Source organism: Ursus arctos, unplaced genomic scaffold (genome assembly GCF_023065955.2).
Source record: "Ursus arctos isolate Adak ecotype North America unplaced genomic scaffold, UrsArc2.0 scaffold_2, whole genome shotgun sequence".
Lineage (NCBI taxonomy): Eukaryota > Metazoa > Chordata > Mammalia > Carnivora > Ursidae > Ursus > Ursus arctos.
This window is the reverse complement of record NW_026622874.1, coordinates 29,801,037-29,818,276: the sequence shown is the minus strand read 5'-3', so window position 1 is coordinate 29,818,276 and position 17,240 is coordinate 29,801,037.

Genomic DNA, 17,240 nt, shown 5'->3' with positions numbered 1-17,240 from the left:
TGTCAAAGGGGGATGAAATGTGGGGAAGAAGATTAACCCCCAAGTCAGGCCACAGTCACGGCTTAGACACAGGGAAAGGGGTGGAGGGGTCTGTGCTGAGTTGACTGTTGTGCCCACCCAGGTGGACTCTCTCCCTTCCCGTCCCTGCCCCCTCTTCCCCGGTCCCTCCCCAAGAAAGAGGGGCAGATGCCTCTTGGGGAGAGACGTTTCTCTCCCTCTGCTCCTTTGCTCCTCAGGGGTAAGAGAAGAGCTAAGGGAAGCAGGTAGCCCCACTGGCCCCACCCAGGCCCCTCACGGAATGTGGCTTCTTGGCTCACCCACCTTCACACAACCTTCTGACACCCTCTCTCCCCAGCCTGTCCTGGTCTCAGGTCATTCGGTGGCCCCTAAGCCTTCAGCTGTGGGCCTATAAACCTTCCCCATACACTGGTACTCCGGTCTTCCGTCTGAGCCCATCCCCCCAGCCTCTAAGCTGTCTCCCCCCGAAAACCCTGGGCGGATTGCGCATTGCCATTCCCGATAAACCCTGAACCCAAATCTACCGCCGTGCACGCATCTTGTGTTGTTCTGGAAGGACTCGGGGCTTCGGGCTTGGTCTGTGTGATGTCTCTTCGGGAGAGAATGTATACGGCACGGTGTGAAAGAGCTCGCCCACTTGGGTTTGGACGGCCGTCCACGGCGTGCCCTTGGGCACATCTCATCGGTCTTTGTTGGTGGTGGTTTCGTTGTGGTAAAATACACATTTACCATCTGAATTATTTTAAGGTATACAGTTCGGTGGCAGGAAATACATTCATGTTGTTGTGCAAATCACCACCACCCAGCTCCAGAACTCGTCTTACAAAACGGAAACTCTGGAAAGTTCTGACAGCATGGTATAACATGGATGAACCTTGAAGACATCATACTAAGTGAAGTAAGTCTGTCACAGAGGGACAAACACTGCACGATTCCGCTCCTAGGAGGGAACGAGAGTTGTCAAATTCCTAGACACAGAGAGTGGAATGCTGGGGGCCAGGGGCTGGGCAGAGGGGGAAGTGAGGTGGTGGTACTGAATGGGGACAGAGTTTCAGTTTGAGTCTTGGAGGTTGGGTGCAGAACAGTGTGAATATATTTAACACAAATGAACTGACACTTGAAGATGGCTAAGGAGGTAAATTTTATGTTTTATGTAATTCACCGCAATTAAAAATTTTTTAAACTAAAAATAAATTTAAAAAATGGAAACTCTGTACCTTTACCCCACTTCTATTTGCCTCAGTTTACTCATTTGTCAAATAGGAATAATCATACTACCCATCTTGGAGGGGCATTGTAAGGATCCGCTGGGGGATGTATAGGAAGTGTTCACATCGGTGCCTGGCCACCCAAGAGCCTCATGTCAGCTCTTACTATTACTAGTGTTTCCTGTTGAGCAGGGTGGTAAGGGGGAGGTTAGTAGAGAAAAGGGACAGGGATGATAGGATAGGGTGGGGAAGTGTGAGGGAGGGGAGTCTGTCCCAGGACCTTGGGAATCTATCCCCCCCGAGACAGAGGAATTCCTTAAGGCTTATTGACCTGAATGCCTGGGTCCCAGAAGAACAGCTGAGTCGGCCGATTATGCAAACACTGGTCATTTGAATTTGTGATCATGCATATACAGTAGGCTGGAATTTCGGAGTCTCCTACCTAGCAGAAGGGTGAGCTGAGCTCACTTTGGGCACAAATCAGAAAGGTTGAGTACATGGGAGATTTTTAAATTTCTTAACGGAATAAACTACCTCCAAGCCCTGCAACAGGGTTGCTGGCAATATGGTTGCAAAGTGTCTTACCTTCCAGTTGAGTACCCTCAGAGCAATTTTGAAAAACATTTCCATAAAAAAAAGCCTTATGAAACTATAAATGTAATTACATGTAATAAGCAACCGTATTTAATAAGAAAAAAATCACATCCTTAAAAATCTGAGTATGGTCCCCCGTTACGTTGGGGTGTCACCCAGGTGAAGCCCGGGTTCCTGGACTCTCTCCTCCTTATAGCACCGCCACCCCCCATGACTGCAGGACAGCAACTGAGCAGAGCCCCCCCAGTCCTGTGGAAAGATCCAGCTGCAGATGGGCAGCAAAGATGAATGAAATGAAAAAAGATTAGTCCAAAGGGTTTTACAGCATCTGTCGGACCAAATGTTTTCTGATGTTTGTATGAATTCTCTCAGGCTCTTGCTCCAAGGACTGTAATGACCTCATTCCCCGCTGACTTTGCCCTCCAGCCAGACCGCAGGCAAGTCCGGGTGGTCTTCTGTTGCAGGAGCTGAGGAGTGGGGACAGGCTGCCTCCTGTCCTCAGGGTGTGTGTATGGATGGGGGTCCGCAAGCACGATGCCTGGGAGTGAGGGCTGTGGGACCCCTCCGCCTCTCCCCCTTCCCTCCGTCCTCCATCCTTAGGCAATGGCTGCAGCACTAAGGCTGGGAATGCTGGAGATACCGGTGCTTTTCTGTTCTTTAGCTTTATCGGGTTTGACTGACGTACAAGACACGACACACATTTGAAGTGTGCATTTTGAGAAGTTTCGACATACGTATACACCCATGAAACCGTTAGCAGGAGATACATATCCACCCTCTGCACCCCTGTGCCCCTCCCAGGCAACCACGGATCTGCTTTTTGCCTCTATACATTCTTTCCATTTTACAGAATTTTGTTTAAATGGAAGGGTGCGTTATGTCCTTCTTTGGCCCAGACTCTTTCACTCGGCATCATTATTTTTTCAGATTCATCCATGGTCACGTGTATCACCTGTTCATTTCTTTTTAATTCTGTCACTTGTTTATCCATTCGAGTGTGGATGGGCATTTGTAGACAAGACTTTGTGTGGACAGATGCTTTCATTTCTTCTGGGTAAATAGCTAGGAGTGGAATAACTGGATCATGTGACGGTAAGTCCATGTTTATTTAAGCAATTACCTCACCGTTTTCCAAAGCGGCTGTGCCATTTTATGTCCCCACCAGCAGCACGCGAGAATTCCAGTTGCTCCGCATTCTTACCAGCATTTGCTACTGAAGGCCTGTAATTGTGTACATTCTGATAGACGTTCACTAGTATCTTGTGGTTTTGATTTGCATTTCCCTAACTAATGATTTTGAGCCTCTTTTCATGTCCTTATTTGCCATCTGTATACCTTCTTGGGTGGCTCGCCTATTTGAATCTTTGTCTATTTTTAAAATTGGGTTATTTGTTATTATTGAGTTTTGAGAGTTTAAAAAAAATATAACTAACACGAGTCCTTTATCAGATATATGCACACAGTCTGCGACTCGCCTTTCCGTTCTCTTAGCAGGGTCTTAGGAAGAGCACGAGATTTCTTTCTAAGAAGTGTAATTTATCAATATTTAATTTCATGAAGCGCGCATGGGTGTCACATCTAAGAAATCTTTCACAGAAGGTCACAAAGGTTTTCTCTTACGAGTTCTTCCAGATATTTTAGAGATTTGGTTTTACATAGGTTTATGATCTGTTTTGAGTTAATTTTTATATATGCTGAAGGCATGAATCCAAGTTTATTTCTTTGCATATGTGTATCCAACTGTTGCAGCCCCATTTGTGGAAAACACTATCTTTTTCTTCACTGAATTACCTTTGCCCCTTTGTAGAAAATCAGTTATGCATTTGTTTCCTAGGACTGCCTAATAACATACCACAGACCTGGGGGCTCACAACCACAGACGTATATTCTCTCACAGTTCTGGAGGCTCGGAGTCTGAAATCAAGGGGTTGGCAGGAAGCATTCTCTCCAGAGGCTGTAGTCTCGAATTCTCTCTCACCTCTTCCAGCTTCTGGGGGCTCCAGACATTCCTTGGTTTGTGGCAGCATAACCCTAATCTCTGTCTCGTCTCTCCCTGGCCTCCTGCCCAAGTATCTCTCAGGGTCTTCTCTTCTTATACGGATACCTGTCATTGGCTTCAGGGCCCATCCTAAATCCAGGATGTTCTCATCTTACGATCTCTAACTTAATTACATCTGAACAGACCCATTTTCCAAATAAGATCACATTCATAGGTGCCGGGTGGACATTTGCTTTGGGGAAGGGAGGAACACAAGTCAGCCCACTCCACACATCTATGTGTGGGGCTATTTGGCTATTACCGCTTTGTAATAAGTTGTGAAATCAAATAGTGTTAGTCTTCCAGCTTCGTTCTTTTTCAAAGTTGTTTTGGCTGTTCTAGTTCCTTTGTATTTCCACATGAATTTTATTTATTATTATTATTATTATTATTATTATTATGAGAAAGAAAGGAAAAGGGAGGGAGAGCAGGGGGAGAGGGGGAGAGAGAGAGAGAATCTTAAGCAGGCTCTGTGCCCAGCATGAGCCTGATGCGGGGTTTGATCTCATGACCCTGAGATCATGACCTGAGCGGAAATCAAGAGCCAGATGCTTCACCAACTGAGCCGCCCAGGCACCCCTCCACATGAATTTTGGAATCAACACGTCAACTTCTACCAAAATGACTATTGGGATTTTTTTTGAGATTGTGTTGAATCTATTTGGAGAGATTTAACATCTTAACAATAATTGTGTCTTCCAAACTATAAACGAGGTAGGTGTCTCCATTTATTTAGATCTTTAATTTCTCTCATCAGTGTTTTGTAGTTTTCTACATACATGTCTTTCACATCTATTGTCATGTGTTTCCCTTTTCAGATATTTTGATAGTACTTGAAAAGGGTATTGTTATTTTAATAGCAGTTCTGATTGTTCATAGCTAGTATATAGAGATGCAATCGATCTGTAGATATTCACCTGCAATCTTACTAAACTCACTTACTGGTTTAATTGCTTTTTTGTAGAGTTAACAATCAGATTTTCTTTATGTCATCTGAGAGTAAAGACAGCTTTACTTTTTCTTGCCACTAGGGATTTCTTCCTTGCCTTACGCATTGGCTGCAATCTCAAACACAATAACAACGTTGAGACTGGATGTTCTGATGTGCACCTGACCTTAGGAAGAAGACATTCAGTCTTCCACCATGAAGTATGCTGTAGTTGTAGGTAGAGTGACCAGTCGTCCCAGTTTTCCTGGGACCAAGGGGTGTTGTGGGCTGCACCACCCTCAGTGCTAAAACTGGGATATTCCCAGGCAAACTAGGACAGTTGTCACCCTAATTGAGGGTTCTGGGCCAGTTCCAATGATGATCTTTTCTTCTCATTATGGGATGTATTTTTCAGTTTCTTTGCATGCCTGGTAATTTTTTATTGGATGCCAGACATTGTGGATTTTACTTTGTTGGGTGCTAGATAATTTTGTATTCCGATAAATATTCTTTTTTTTTTTTTAAAGATTATTTATTTATTTGACAGAGAGACAGCCAGTGAGAGAGGGAACACAGCAGGGGGAGTGGGAGAGGAAGAAGCAGGCTCCTAGTGAAGGAGCCTGATGTGGGGCTCGATCCCAGAACGCCGGGATCACGCCCTGAGCCGAAGGCAGACACTTAACGACTGTGCCACCCAGGTGCCCCTCCAATAAATATTCTTGAATGTGTTCTGGGATGCAGCAATTTTATCCTTTCATGCCTTTAGGATTTGTTAGGTGAGATGAAAGCAGTGTTTAGTCTAGAGCTAATTATTTTCACTACCTAAGTACGATCCTTCTGAGTACCCTACCCATAAATCATGAATGTTTCCAGTCTGACTGGTGGGAATAGCGAGTATTCCCGGCCCTGTGTGAGCTCTGGGTACTCTTCCCTTCATCTGTTTGGGTGGTTCTTTCCCCAGCTGTGAGTAGTTTCCTTACACACCTGTGCAGGTCAGCGCTCTACTTAAATCTTGGAGATTCCCAGGGTTCTCTCTCCATGCAACTCCCTCTTCCTGGGTACTCATTTGTGTGCTGTCGCTGCCTAGATATCTCGAGCTTGCAGCTCCTTCTCCTCACTCACAGTCTGCTGCGCTCGGCCTCAGTGTCCCTTCCCTGCTTCATGGCTTAGAAATTCTCTCAAGGCTGTAAACTGAGGCAATTGTAGGGCTTGCCTGCTTTGTTTCCCACCTCTCAGGTGTCCTTGACCTTTGTAGCCCGACGTCCAGGGTCTTGGAAGCCATCATTTCGTGCATCCCTCCATCAGGCTAGGAGCTCCTAGAAGGCAGGGGGCTGTGCTTGGTTCATCAGGCTGGGTGCTGCTGGAGAGCAGGCAAGACCTGGACCTCTGCCTTCCTCCTTATCCCTCCTTCAAATCATGTTCTAACAGATACTTAAGACCATCCCATTTTACTCATGGTTATTGCCTCCAAGTACATGTTTGCTTTCATGTGACACAGATTAAGCTGCAGTCCCTTGAGATTGCCCTTTCTTCTCTCAATGGTTCCCAAGACCACACATCCTCTAGAAAGTCTTTCTGGTTGGAGTGAGATAGATGTTGTCTCCTTGCCACACCACCTGCCCATGAGTTTATGAATCCTTTCCCCCTGGTTTGCCATTCTCCCAGTGATTCCTAGAACTACTGTCTCCAATCTTGGGTTGCCCCAGAAAGGTTTTAATCCACCTTACCAGTTCTGTGGGAATCTATGGGGGTTATAGTTGAAATAATGTGAAGAAATACTGCTGGTTATATCCCACTCATGAAGATTCACAGAGCATGTTAAGCTTTTAAAGGCGCTGATAAATACTGTAGTAGAGGAAAATGTTTGCTTTGTTCACACATATTTTCTAAATGTAATTGATTCCAGTAACTTTTCTTTGATCTCAGAATCTCTCTGTACTATTTATTGTTCTTAGGAACACACTTAAAGAAACACTAAATCGTCATGAACAAATGAGAGGTTCTCCTCTTCTGTGTCCATCTCTTCCTAGAGAACAGATGAATGTTTGTTAAGCAAATGATTCAAAGAAAGAATTTGAAATCACTCTCAACAACCCATTCTGACTTTATCCTTATAGAGCAGGCTGGTTTTCCATGGGATTCTCTGGAGCCTTGCTCACAGCATGTTTGGTTGCCCCCTCCTACCGTGTGTTCTTTGAACCCCACATTAGTCATTTGCTCCTATTTGGAACTGGTTTGGTGTCACATGAGTAAGGCTGGGGCACAGACTAATCAGAACACAGATAAAGGACAGGACCACACCATTGCACAACTTCAGGGGCATCCTTCATGCTGAAATCTTTGTGACGGGCATTCCCCTGGAGTCATGCAACACAGTAGCCCTAGGGAGGTGTTTGAAAGTAGACACTCTGTGGGCTTTCTCATTTCTAGATCCCGAAAGTACCATTGCTCTGCATGGAAGACTGTTCTGCACATTCTCTTGTCAAAATTCTACTTCAGTCGTAGCTAAATGCCGCTTCGAGGAAACCATTCTGGGTTCCTCAGAGGGCATTAGTGTCTTCTTTCTCTGAACTCCCATGGTTTTATCAGAGTCTGCCTTTGAACGCGATTAGTTGTGTCCAGGCCTTCCTCCCTGACTCGAATGTGCACTTCATGAAAACAGGGACTGTGTCTCACTCATTTCCGGATCCCTGGTTCTTTAACATAGGACCTGGCCGGGCAGAAGTTCGCAGATGTTTTAACAGACTAGTGAACAAACGAGCTGAGGTTCAGTGGAAGCTCTGAAGATCAGACATCCTCAGCCCTTCTGGGAAAGTCTTCAGTGGAGCATACCAGGGTTCTTCAGGGCTCAGGGCAGGCTGAGAAGGGAGGCGGGGGGTCTGAGACATTAAGGTGCTTGTATCAGTTCGGCACAAAGCCAGAGAGGTGGTGAGACTCAGCTCAAAGTCCAGCCAGCTGTGTTGATGCTGTCATGAAAACCTGGTAGATTTTGTCCTCAATGTCCTCAGTGAGGACCCTCCAGCACACACGACTGGACACATTCGTGTCCAGGGGACACGTGTGCGGGGACAACTTAGGCAGACACGGGAATTATCACGCGTGGTCACATCCACAGGGAGATATGCCGATGTGCACTTGCACGGCGCATGAGGCATGCAAGAGCACACATACGTACACAGGCTGGGCGATCTTTGAGAGCCCAGAAACACAGTGAGTGTGATAACAGGTAGTCAAGGGTGGGGAAATGCGAGCCCTGAGCAAACAGATGGGCTGTCTCTTGATAACCAAAGCCAAAGGAAGCTTGGAAAGACTGAACACCGAACTCCTCCCCGCCTTCCCTTCCTCTCTTCCAGAGAGTTCTGGAACTTCAGGCAACAAGCCAGCAAGATCCTTCCAGCATTGCCCCCCTGTAAGGAACCACAGTGTCTGATAGGCAGCCGCCGGAACCAGCAAGCATCCAACTAGCTTGGACCCTTCCTGGCTCAGCTCTGCACCGGATGGCAGGGAGGCCTCTGGGAAGGGGGCAACTTCAGGTAATCCCCTCCTCTGGGCCATGCCCCTGCAGTGGTCCAGCTAGTTCCAGCCTCCAGAACAGTGCTTACACCTTGCCTGTGTCTTCCAGTTACTGTCCTTGCAGTCACAGTGGATGCGTGTGTGTGGGGGGGGTGTGTGTGTGCATGTGTGTTGGTGTCCCTGTGTGTCCTCTGTCTGGTCGGGAGCTCCCAACAGCTTCTCTCTCTTGAGCAAAGACCGTGCCTCCCTGGGCTCTTCTAGAAGGCACTGCTTTCTCCTCACCTGTGTCCGCACTGAGGGCCCCGAATGAGTGGTTTCTGAGTTGGGCTCTTGCACTCTCAACACTCCAGATCATTAGGGCAATCATGGCTACAGAGGGCTTTTAACATGGGGCCCTGGTGAGCCTCCATACTTCAAGTTTCAATCTCTGGCAGGCTCAGAGGCCGCAGGCCGGGGAAGCGGGCCCCAGCACAATCCCAGCTGCAGCACCCCAAGACAGAGTCCTCTCAGGTTTCTTGGCATATCTGACTCACTAGGGAGTTGTTGAGAACCTGAGGTTTCCTCAATAATTTACATCCGTGCTCCTCCCGTGACAGGATCACATGGCCCCGGACAAAGACAGCAAACACTATCCCGGGGAACCTGATCTCCTGGGTCCAGTGACAACAACAAAGGGAACAATGCCCAGGATTGCTCTGAGCTCCGGCCAGCACCTGGGAGGTCTGGACCCAGCTGGAAGCCAGTGACCTGAGAGGGCCACTCAAGCTCAGCAATGGCCTTACTTGCTGGGAGGTGGAGGGTAATTGAGAAAAAGGCAGCCAGATGCTCCAGGAGTCTCAGGAAAAAGATGGAGGCTGGGTTTTGCCCAACACCACTAGCCTGTGGGGCTACGGAAGAGGTTACTGCGGCATGGCTGCTCCATTCCACACTCCGTCTCTGTCCTCGTCTGAACTGAGTGTCTGCTGGGTCTTCTTGTTCCCTGTCCTCTCACCTGTGCTCAGGGCCCATTCCCCTCCCTTGGTCCCATGCCCAAGTTCTCCTGCATCCTCAGCCTTCTCTCTTCACTGACTCCATTCCTTCAACATATAAACACACTCAAAACTTTGGAATCTTCCAGTAAATCCGCCCTTACCCCTCCAGTCACCACCCTACTACTCTCTTTCCTCCTTGGATAAGCCACTGGAGACAGACTGAGAGCCTTCCTCACTGCCCACAGCCCATTGGCCTCCACCTGTTCCACAGAAGCAGCCCCACCCCCGCCCCGCCAATGACTAATATTCCCACAAACACTCCTGGGCACCTGAATGTTCCACAGATAAGCTCTGGACTTGCTATTTGTTCATCAAAAGTTTTTAAAATACCTTCTCTTTGCCAGGAAGGGAGGTATAATGTGAATGCAATTAAGGCCAAGGAGCTTACGATTTGACAGTAAGCAGAAATACGAACCAAGCATAACAGATCTGATTGCTGGGAACCCAAGGGAAGTGCATGGAACCAGGAGGGAAGGAGCAACTGGTCAGAGGAAACTTTCCAGGGGAATTGGGTTGGAACTGAGTTTTGAGGGATGTGTAGGAAGTGGATAGAAGAAATTGGGATTTGGGCTATAAGAGTCTTTCACTTTATTTTTCTTTCTTCTTTCTTTCTTTCTTTCTTTCTTTCTTTCTTTCTTTCTTTCTTTTTTTTTTTTAAGGTGGGATAGGGGCAGAGGGAGAGGGAGAGAGAGAATCTTAGGCAGGTTCCATGCTCAGCGCAGAGCCTGATGTGGGGCTCAATCTCATGACTCTGAGATCATGACCTGAGCCAAAATCAAGAGTCAGATGCTTAACCCACTGAGCCAACCAGGCGCCCCTGAGTCTTTCAGTTTTAAAAGTGACAGGACAAATTTAAGCAAACCAGGGACAACTGGGTGAAGCTGGTCTCCGAACTCACAAAGCATTCAGACTTGCTGCTCTCCTCACATCATCTCTGTTGTTTCTTCCTCTGTGTTGAACTCATTCTCTCCTATCAATCTTCCTTCATGTTTCAGGGGACAGGAGGGCCATGGCCACAGGAAATCCTAGGCTTCTATCACCTTAGTTGGTTGCCCCCAGAAGAAAAAAGAACCCTCCTAGCACCTATATATATATAAAATCCCAGAGGAGGGCTCTGATTGGTCCAGCTTGGGTCACGTGCCCATCCTGGGCCAATCATGGAGGGATGGGATACTCTGCTTGACCAGGCCTGGCTTTCCTCCCCACCCCTGGGGCCAGTGGGCAGGATGATTGGCAGCTCCATCAGGACCGCATGGAATGAGACAGGAGAGGTAATCCAAAGGAGAGGGTACTGAGAACACAGACGACAGATGTTCATAACAGAGTACTTTCTAGCCGGAGAGAATCACGCATACGAAACCATACAACAGCCATGGAATGTGTCTCGGAATAACTAGGAGTTTTATATAGCTGTATCTAAGGATCAACTTAGGGGAGTGACGAGAAATAAGCCTAGAGAAGAAGAAAGAACTTGGAGGCCATATGTAGTAAACAACAGAGTTTGAATATTATCTTAAAAGTTATGGAGAATCTTGGGAAATTTTATGTCAGATATTTACACGATCAGATTCTTATATTTGAGAAGAAAAATGCTTTTGCCCATAGACCTGATCTTTTCCTTTCTTCCCTATTTCGGTTAATGGCATCGCCATTCCACTAGTTCCATGAGCGAGACATCTGAGGGCAACTTGGGGTCATCTCCCTCAGCCAGGTCCTTCCTGGAGCCTCTCCCCGTTAGCCAGTCTTTTCCTTTCTGTGACACTGCCTTCGCTCAGGCCTGGCTCTGTCCTTGCCAGGACTGCGGTGGTGGGTCCTGCTGATGCAGACCAAGGAGGGAGGTTTCCATGGCGCAGCCCAGGCTGGGTTAAACCTGGTTCTCTCTGCTCCCAGGGTGCTCGCGGCTCTCACGGCACCCATCCCACAGCACTGTAACTGTGCCGGCTGACTCTGACCCCACCTATTTTAATTTTTTTTAAGTAAATGATTTCCATACTTTGGGACGTTATGATTAGTATCACCTCTTGCAACACATTTCACATCTGACCACGTGCAGAGTCTGAGTTTACCCCTGGGGGGTCTTTCCTGAGGGGGGAATTACAAGGAAGGACTCCTCCGTGCACACCCCAGCGAAGGACCCATGGCTGGCCAACACCAGGGTCAGGGAAGCACGCAGAGCAGCCCTTCCCAGCCCTCCCTGAGGCTCTTTGGCTCCTTGGTCCAGAACTCAGCTTCTCTGGAAAAGCTTCTCAGACAAAGCCCGTGCTGCTCCGGACACTCCTCTCTCTGGCCGCATCCTCACGGCCTTGTGTGTTCACTGCTGGGCCCACACGTGCCTGCCCGCTCAGGAAATCAGCTGGCCTCATGCTTTGGAAAGACTGCCAGTCCTTGCTTTACACTTTCTCATCTTTCCCTCCTTCCATCTAGGAGCTTCCTGGGGGTGGTGGAGGAACATACCACCCCCTTCATCTGTCCATCTCCCAGCCCCGTACTGTCTGGTTCCAGCCTGGGCTCAGCCACCCAACCTAATGGCTCACTGATGCTTGATGATCAGATTCTCTTTCCTTCTTCCCTGAGACTCTCCGGGGAGGTGAGAGGAGGCTGCTGTCTGGCCTCTCCTTTTAGCTGTCTGGAGCGTCTGTCTGTCCCTCCGGTTAGCTTCGACTTTGCTCTCTCCCCTGTGGAGTGGAAAGTGTGCAGCGCTAAGAGTCAGAAACTCTGACTTATGCTCTCAGGCCTACCACCAGTTAGCTCTGTGACCTCGGGGGTCATTCATGCCCCCTGGTCAGTTTGCTCACCCATTAGAAAAGAGGGCGAGATCACTCATCCTCTTGTCTTTATGAGGACCGAGTAAGACAAGTGCCTATAAAGTGCTGTGCAAACCGTAGGCTCCCTTCCGTGGCATGCATTCCCAGGGTTATGTTACCCCTGTGCTCTTCTCAGTGGAACACTAGATTACAAGTGGCTTCAAGCGCGAAAACAGGCCTTGTCTCACATGTCAAGAAGCCTGGAGGGAATTCCAAGACTCAGCAGCTTGACAATGTCCAGGCTCTGGCTTAGCTTCTGTACGAGGCTCTTGGCTTTCTTCTTACTAGATGCCACAGCTGCTCCCGGGCTCAGCTTCTCATGCCAACAGTCGAAGCAGGAAGGTGTGGGTAAGGCGGGGGGTGAGGGGTGGGGGAGGGGAGTTGCTGGTTAGAAATGTGAACCAGCTAACATCTAGCTCAGCTACTATCAGGTGGGACAGGACAGGCTCTGGAGGGGCCTTGTTGATAAGGAGGAGGGAAGAGACTCCCTTGTCTCTCTGTTTTTATCAAGGAGGGAGAGTTTCCCAGAAGCCCCCAGTGGACTCTCCCTCAGATTCTATTGGCCAGGACTGGGTCACACAAATAAGCTGAGTGGTGGTATGGACTAAGATTCTAAATCAATCATGGTTCGGCCATGGGGTCGGGAGGAGGGCCCCTCTGGCACGCAAGAGAAATTGGGGTTTAGCCAGCATGGCAGGTGGGGGGCCTGTCCTGCAGCCCCCGCCCTGTCTTCCCTGCCTCATTCCAGGCTCCGCATAACGGGCCCTGCCTTGCTCTTCCTTTCTGATTCCTGCTGTCCCTCCGAAGACATCTTGCCATTTTTGTCTTCCTTTCCCAGGACTCAAAGTCCACTCTCTTCCTTCCTGACCCACTGTACCCTGAACCTTTATGCACCAAGCCCGTCACCGTAATGGTGTCAATGACCTGCGTCTCCAGCTAGTTAGAATCTGAGTCTTTCTCTTCCTGCACCGACTTTATCAGATGATCTGGAAAACATTTCGGGATCTTGACTGTGCCTCCAAGTTCACACTAGCCCTGATGGCTGGATGTGTGCTGTGGAATCAGGTCAGAAAGCCTTTTTTTTTTCAGTAACAATCCCCAGCATTCACACGGCATCGGAGCATTTCGCTCACCCTTGCACAGACCCACCTAATCTATCTTGACCCCCGTGGGAGCCCAGGAGGCAGACAGGCTAGGCCGGCGTCATAACCACCTGTGTGGGATGAATCACACGAGGCTCCAGGAAATCAAGGAGCCTGCCCGAGGCCATGGGGCCCCTAGCAGTTGGGCCTGGAGCAGGGATTCCTGGCTCGGGCCCTGACTGAGGGCCTTTTCCGTTGCTCCACAACTCCGAGACAACTCACGACTGGCCGGTTTAGATTCCAGACAAGCAGGAGTTTGCCAGGCTCATGAGTTCCCAACAACAAAGCCCCTGTGTATGCCAGGAAGAGAGCGTAGGAATCGGGTTTAACGGGAAGCCAGGCACAGGGCGGCAAACAATGGTTATTATATGTCACATCCACATCGAACTCCGTTGGTTTGAAAATTTTGCTCACAGATGTTTCATCTCATGTCTCAGCAGCCCTGTGACGTGGAGATGGCAAGGCAGATGACTGCTGCACATGGGGAAACTGAGGAAATGTGACTCGCTGGCTAGAAAAGCTGAGCTGTGACCTAAGCCAGAGATTCCTGTTTCCCAGGCCCGGATTCTCCCCGCTCACAGATGAACAACAATCATTAACCCGCCCCTCTGCTCGAAGGTTCGGGGGTTCTGGCTGGTCAACTTGTCTGTCAACTAGTTTCTCAGAAGAAGGCAGAGAGTAACTAGGACCTAGAAAGCGGTTTCAGGGAAATGTGGCCAAGGGAAGAGGGCCTTGGGAAAGGAAGGAAGGGGTTGGCCAGAGGCTCAGAGCAGGCGTGCTGAGCCAGCAACTCTGGCGGAGCCCAGGGCAGCCTCAGGCAGGCAGCCAGCTGGACTCCAGGGAGCGTGTGTGCAGGAGGGGACTGAGGAGCGGGGTGGCGGGGTCCCCGGGGTTCTCCAGCCAGCAGGGAAGCTTTACTCGGAGTCCTTTCCTGGGCTTTGCGGCTGTTTCTCTAGAAAGCCTCTGGGGATCAGCCTCTCCCCTGAAGCGCTTCATCATGGCCACAGCCAGTCTCGGCGATGCCATCCGGGGTGCATCAACATGCTGCCCTAAGGGGAACAGAGCCTGTGCCCTTCCCCTCCCTCGCCCCCTGCCCAGCCCATTCAGGAAGCACACTCCGTAAATAACAGCTGATTGGCCCTCGCCCGCTGTGCCATCTCCGGGGCTCTGGGGCTGGGGAAGACGGTAGCCCCAAGACTGAACAACTGTGGGCATCGAAGAGGAGCACAGAGACCCACAGGGGAACAGTGCAAGTGATGTTTTGTCTGCAGATCTCCTTGCCACCCCTGCTCCCAGATTCTGTCGAGAGCTGGTCCCTAGCGAAATCTGGAGGCCCCTGTACAGACACATTGGGTGTCCCTCCCTATATTTCCTGTGCCCTCTGCCTTCAGCTGCCCTGATGGTAGCTGGCTGATGGTTCTCTGGGGACTTACACTCACCTTGGGCACATCCTACCTGAAGCCCACTCCCTGAGTCTTTTTGCTTTTGGCCCCAGGGTTTCTCCAGTGCCAGGAAAGCTTCTCTCACCTACGGCAGGGACAGCCTAGAAATTTGGAGAAGTTAATGGCCACAGGGGCAGCCCCTAATCAATGGGGGACAGGAGGTGATGGGTGAATGCCCAGCTTCCTGCAGAACTGAGCTCCCGCTGGCCACAATGGCAGTGTCAATGTCCCCAGTATTCACTCTTCCTTGTCCCTTTCTCTTTCCTCTACACGCTTTCTGATCCCGGACTCATTCTAAGAATCATGCCCCAAATAAACTATCTGCACCCAAAGCCTTATCTCAGGCTTTGCTTTAGAGGGAACCCACACTGGGGCGCCTGGGTGGCTCCGTCGGTTAAGCATCTGACTCTTGATTTCGGCTCAGGTCGTGATCTCGGGGCTGTGGAATCGAGCTCCGCTTCAGGCTCCGCTGCAGGGTGTGGAGTCTGCTTGGGATTCTCTCACTCCCCCTCCCTCTGCCCCACCCCACCCATGCTTGTGCATGCCCTTGCTCTCTCTCAGAAACAAACAAGCAAAAAAAAAAGAGGGACCCCCAACTAAGACCCCTCTCACTGGACGAGATGCATGACCATCTCTGCTTACCCGGGCTGCGGTAGCGCCCAGCAAGCTTCCCCCTCCCAGATGGGTTCGCGGTGCTTTTACTAAGGGCAATAAAGGAGAAGAGGCTGCGGCCTAGTGATCCATCGACCTTCCTGGGCGGGTTTCCCCTGCCAGCCTCCCCTCTCTGAGCAACTATACAGAGGCCCCCTGAAAAAAGCGTAAATCACAGCGGTTGAGAGGCCAGACTGAGGCCTGATACCCTGCATCTGAATCCTGGCTCGGCCATCATTCATGGGGTGATTTGGGGCAAGTCACCTAAACTCCAGGTGTCATTTCATACATCTGTAAAACAGCGATAGTATCACCGACCTCGTGGGGTTGTTTTGAAGGTGGTGACGTGCTCGGAGTATTTCCTAGCCCACGGGAGCTGGGAGCTGTGTTTGCTACTCTTACCTCCTCTTCCCCAAGAGGACCCTGTGCAGGGCCGTGGGAGGAGGAACAGACCGGGGGCACGGAGGCCCCCCAGCGGCCTGGCACCTTCCCGTTCCTCACTTCCTCCTTGGGGTCCTGGTGGCAGGGCGGACTTCATAAACGTGTCACCCGCACCTGTGTTAATGTTCTGCTGTCGCCGTCTTGCAATTCTTCAAATTTTCGGACCAGGGGCTCTGCGTTTCGCCCCGGGTCCTACAAACGATGTAGCTGGTCCTGCCCGGTGGCTTAAATCGTGGGGAGAGGCCTCTGTGAACGATGAGAGCAAAACGAACCCCGTCCTCTGGCCAAGCTGAGCTCACGCTTTCTTCCCCCGCTGAGCGCAGCGGACGACGCGGGCACAGTGAAGCTTTCATCAGAGGGCCACCGACGGACAAAGGCCCGAGGCGGGGAAGGCTGCAGCGCCAGCTGGTCCAGCCCTCGGCGGAGCCGGGCTCTCCCACCCACCCCTGGCACGGGCTCACCCAGATTCTCTGTCAATTCTTTCGGTGACAAGAAAGGACCCGTTTCATTGTTGGATCTCATTGTATCTGCTGCTCGTTCGTGTGGGGTGTTTAAAGTTCTTTCACAAGGATTATCTCTCTGGGTTGTCACCGACCCGCCGTGCGACAGGCATTTTCTAAGGAGTAGAAATTGAGGAAATGAAACCTTCCAGATTAGCAGCCCTTGCGGCCCACACTCAGCCTCCCTCTTCCTTCTCTCAGCAGTTGAACTCGCACTTCATTCAGGAAGTCCTTCAGCCTATCAAAAGAGAAAGAAGAACCCCTCAATTCTTTGTACTAAATTAGTTTTCCCCTGGGCTGTAGGTAATACAATACCTTCTTTTCATACGTGCTTCATTTTGAATAACAGGCATGAGAAGGGCATGGATTAAGCAGCCTTTTCATGAACTGAATCCTGTTTTACATATATTCAACTTCTGTTTAAAGATGGATAAAGCAGGATCACGGAACCTCCCTCCCCTGTTGCCCAAAGAAATAACGCAGAAATTTAGAAACTAGACAAAAACACAACCACCGCAAACAGCCAATGAGTCAATCACACAAGAACACACGCTTTAAAATGTGCCTGTCAAGGAAAGAAATGGAAGCTTCTAGAACCATATGGTTTTGTCCCCCTCCCGATCGTGGAACTATGTCCATGGAGAAAATCCTGAGCACTTCAGCCATGCCCTCCCATGCGGAGGGCAACCACCTGAGGGAAACTGGAGCCAGGAACTGTCTGAGAGTGGAGGGGCCTGGGGCCTGGGACCAGAGTGGGCAGGATGGGCTGTCCTTGGCTCACCATCTTCCTGGTGAGATGGCTTGACCAGAAGAACTGGAGGCCACAGGAGAAGCAGCCCCGGTGAGAAAGCCTCACCACGAGGACCTGCCGGTTGCTAACTGCACACCTGAGCTACCAGACGTCTGTGACTGAGGGTGTCGCAGGCAGTC